The sequence below is a fragment of the Nannospalax galili genome, unplaced genomic scaffold (assembly GCF_000622305.1).
Source record: "Nannospalax galili isolate Female #2095 unplaced genomic scaffold, S.galili_v1.0 scaffold307, whole genome shotgun sequence".
NCBI classification, from domain to species: domain Eukaryota; kingdom Metazoa; phylum Chordata; class Mammalia; order Rodentia; family Spalacidae; genus Nannospalax; species Nannospalax galili.
In genome coordinates this window covers 5,955,346-5,959,956 of record NW_008359625.1, presented here as the reverse complement: position 1 = coordinate 5,959,956, position 4,611 = coordinate 5,955,346, and positions in this window count along the sequence as shown.

Here is a 4,611-nt window from a genome sequence, read left to right as displayed (position 1 = left end):
CTTAATATTTGTTCTGTATAATGGCCTTTTTGTCTTTCTTTACATTGCTCTCTGCTCCCAAATTCTTTTTTTCTGGGGCAATTTAATGACATATTTTCACACAAGTCCTTGTTTCACACTACATTTTCATTGGAACACATGCTAAGGAATCCTTAATAGGGATAACGCTTGACAGCAAACTGTAGGACCCCCCCCAGGCTGGGGTACCCAACGTCCACAGGAGGCTGCACCCCAATATATCAGTCCTCAGACCAGGAGATGCAACAAGCAAGAGGATTTAATCATTTGTGCAGACGGGCCCCTGCCTCACTCAGAGAGAGAGAGAGAGCAGCAGCCCAGAGCTCAGCTTACAGGTGACTTTTAAAGGAAAAAGCCACAAACTACAACCGGCAGCAGTGGGAGGGGGCCGGCAGCAACCAGCAGCAGTGGGAGGGGGGAAGTTTTGGGTGATGTCCGGCTTGTGTATGGAAAGGTCAGAGGTCAGCTCTTTCTCAGCAGTTAGAATTATTTTGCTTTTTACTTCCTTGTTCTGAATATTCTTCTTTGGTCTGGGGGACTTGGTTTGAATCTACTTTAACCTGGGGGGCTTTAGTTTGAATTTTCATGTCCCCCCTTTTCTTATGGCAAGATTTTAATCATAAAATCTATGAGTTTTCTGGCCTAATTAAAAATGCACATGTACAAATCTATAAATATTTTGATGATACAGTCAAAGGCCTTATAAATGGATGCCTTAATTATTTTAAAATCTATTAAAGTGTCTCCAAATTTATTAAATGTTTCACAAAACTTTCAAATGCTGATTATCTATACAAAACAACATCTACACTGGTTATATAAAGTCCTGTTAAATAGCTTTTTCGATTTTAGTTTACTTTCAAGATGTTTTAAGGTGTATTCATTTGATTTATCTACTTCAAAGGTGTTTTAGTTTAAAGATAATAAACCACATTCTCAAAAATAATAACAACATCTTAATTATTAAAATCTGTCTTATATAAAATTAGATATGTATACACAGTCAACATAAATTTATGTTTCTTAAAATTAATTTACTTGGTATCATATTGACTCAACTGAGGTTTCATACAAACTAAAAATGTTAAATTAACACAAAAATATTTTTTCAGGTCAAAATATTCTCTTTAATCCTTATCTACAGTATGGTTTCTGGTACTAAATATATAAGTTAATTTTAACTACCTCTCTCTCATCTTTCCTCATTCCTCACCTGTTGTTCTCAGAATCTCTCTCTTTTCTCTTGTCTCTCACATCCCCCTTTTTTCTTACTCTCTATGTCTCTCTTCCCATCCCTTTTCTTGTGCTCTGTCTTCCTCTACCGCCTGGTCATGCCACACTCACTGTTGGTTGAGTTTTTCAAACTGAGTCTGAAACACACATCGATATGCTGAAAAATTCATTCCTTCTACTGGGCACGGGACACTGTTTCTGGGGAAGGAACACACCCTGCCTGTCCAGGACAGGAGCCTGCTCTGTCCCCTCTCTGGTGAACACACCTCCCTGGTGTTTGTAGGATGCTACCTCCAGTAGACTGGGACCACTCCTCGGGCCTCCGACAGAAGGGGACGCCTTTCTGCACATTGGTTCTGCATATACCTGTTTGACATGACCAACAGTTCATGTATCCCCTCTCCTTCTTCCTCCTGCTCCCCTGTTCTTTGTTTCTGTCACCTTTCTACTGGGCATCCTCACTGGCGTCCCCAGTTCCACCTCTCGGGGTGAGAGAATCCTCATCGTCTCCTTCTACCTATTTACTCGGTTTCTCATCCATTTTCTTATTGCTGCCAATTTAATCTGTCACTATGGGACCCCCTTGGTCTAAGCCTGAGGCTCTCACTCCCTTGACTTGTCTTCTCAAGTCGCTAAAGCAACTAGGATTTTCAGATATAATTATATCAAAGCACCTAAAGTTTTTATGAACCACTGCCTGGACACAATACAAACTAGACAATGATTCTGTCTGGCCAAACACAGAAACCCTGCATTTCAATTTTTAAGAGATTTAAAAAGTTTAAGTCTGAGGAGGGTTATGACACAGTTTTCCTGAAATGATTATACTAGAGATTGTGAACTTCACTTTGATAATGTTTTAATGTACCAATTGCTTTTCTCTACCCAGTGTTTACATTTCTTCAAAACCCAAAGCAAGTTTTTGGTAAACCATTCTCTAACTACATAAAATAACAATGATTATTAATGGTTTTATGTTTTCTATAAGGTTTATTTGGAAACTTATAAAGCACAATGTGTAAATGGATAACATTAACTTAATTACACTATCTTATGTGTGTAATTTGGATTCCATGTTCTTTTATAAGATGATGCTGCACATCACTCCTAAGTCAAATAACTGCCATCTTCATGACCAGCTGTGTCTCCTTACTAAAAATCATCGCAATTGGGCCTGTTGACAGCTATGTTCCTTCATTAAAGGAGGGGTAAGCAGGGTCCTTGGACCCTCACCTGAGCATTCAGCCATTCTTCTCAGCCACCTGTATGTAATTCTGCCCTAAATGATCTGCTACATTTGAAAAGGACTATAGTATATAATCTTGGGAAGGCAAAGGCTACAAAGAGAGGGTTTGATCCATGAGGTTATAAAAAAAGTCAGCACCCATGCTGAGTAAGGGCTTTCCAGTACAAACACTCTCAGGTCACTCATACACCTCAGCAACCCCTCAGTCATCTCTGCAAGTAAGGTCAGTAAATTCATTAGTTCCCCAGGAAAGCTTTAATGTAATCAAACATTGGTTTGACACTAAAATCTTAGACAGGGGTAAGCCTTGCTTAGTATCCCCAGGCTAAGGTCATAGTTTAGTCAACTAGTTTAAGGATGTCTAGTAAAAGTTTATCTAAAAATGGGTTTTGCCCAAGCTTTATCTGCATAACACATAATAATTAAAAGTACCAGATTGTTGTAACTAACCTTCTTGGATGTTTAATAGCCAGACTTTGGGACCTATACTAATCTGGTCAGAGGGACCTAAAGGGACAGTTTTTGTACCTTGCCCTCCTAGGTCAACTAAGTTCCAGGGACTATCGAGCATCTCTCAAAATGTCCTGTAACTGTGATGAGTCACCTGTCCTCTTGTTCAGGGAGGCCATGGAGACCCCACCAGACAGACTTGAACCATTGTCCAGTCTACAAAGAGGAGGGTCAACACAGAGAAATCATTTCCTCCATGCTTCCAAGCAAAGCTAACCATGGTTGAGTAGGACTTTGACTTATTGTCACATAGGTGGAACTGGTAAAAGAAAGGAGCCAGGGGCTCCTCCCAAGCCCATGTGACCCCTGAGAAACAGATCCTCAAACAACCTTAAGAGTAAAAATAAATTGGTTTATCCAGGCCAATTGATTGGTTTATTTGAGCCAACTGTATGGTCTTAAACACCCAAAAGGAAAGTATAACCAAAAATTAAAGTGATCAATATTTCTTTAAGAGTTCAAAGGATTGAACTTCCTAGACATTAGGCTTAAGTGTCTAACTGCCCCCATTCCTCCATCCACAATGTCACAATTGGGGCAATACTGGTCTAGCCCCAGTGCTACTTTTCTTTTGTTGATCTAAGATATATACCTGTATCTCCCCACCAGTCAAGGATACCTACACTCCAGGCAGTCTTATATCTAGATTAACACTATATGCCTCAGGAAAGGTGCATGATTCGCTTTCCACAGAAACAGAAAAAAGCAGAGCAAAAAGGTCAGCTACTCTAGCAGTGCTGGTGGGAATCAGCCTGGTATCATGCATACCTGTCACAGCAGGGAGTCTGGGACATTCCTTGCTCTCAGCTCAACACCTCTCTTAGGAGATCCAGGACCTCAAGCAGGAACTTACTACAGCAGTGGAAGCAACAGCCCAGTCAATCCAGACCTTACAACAGCAATTGTCCTCCCCAGCCGAAGTTGCCCTCCAGAAAAGGCAAGGCCTGGATATATTAACTGTAGAAAAGGGAGGTACCTGCATTTTCTTGGGCAAGGAGTGCTGTTTGTCAACAAATCAAATAAGGTTGAACACAACATAAAATGCCTCCAACAGGTGGCCAAGGATTTCTTACTTAAAACTTCCCAGTACCAGCAATCACCCCAATGGGATATCTTTTCAGGACTGACGCCCTGGCTTCTGCCCTTACTTGGGCCCCTGCACTCTATTAGTCTGGTGCTAACCATTGCTCCCTGCCTTCTCAGATATTTTCAGGGCTGGATACAACAAGTAACTCATACCAGCTTTAACCAACTGTTATTTTCCTTTCCCCCATATGTGTATAAATGCCTGTTGACCACTGAGGACTTTGTCCAGATGCACAAGCTGGAGATCCCCGCTGCCTGACCGGACCCTGACTCCAGCCTTCCTTTCCCCATGTCGACCTTGACCAGCAGGAAGTAGCTATGATGAGCAAACGCCACCCCCTATCCTATAACATGAAAGGCTGGAATGTTAGAGTCCAGGTCTGCAGATGATCCTCTTCCAGTGTAAAAAAGCCTCACAAGACAGGCCATGAGGGCCCCCTTGCAAAACAGGAACTGGCCAGACAGCTACATTTAGAGCTGTCTCAGCACAAAGCTGTTCCCCAGATAATTTTGGAAGG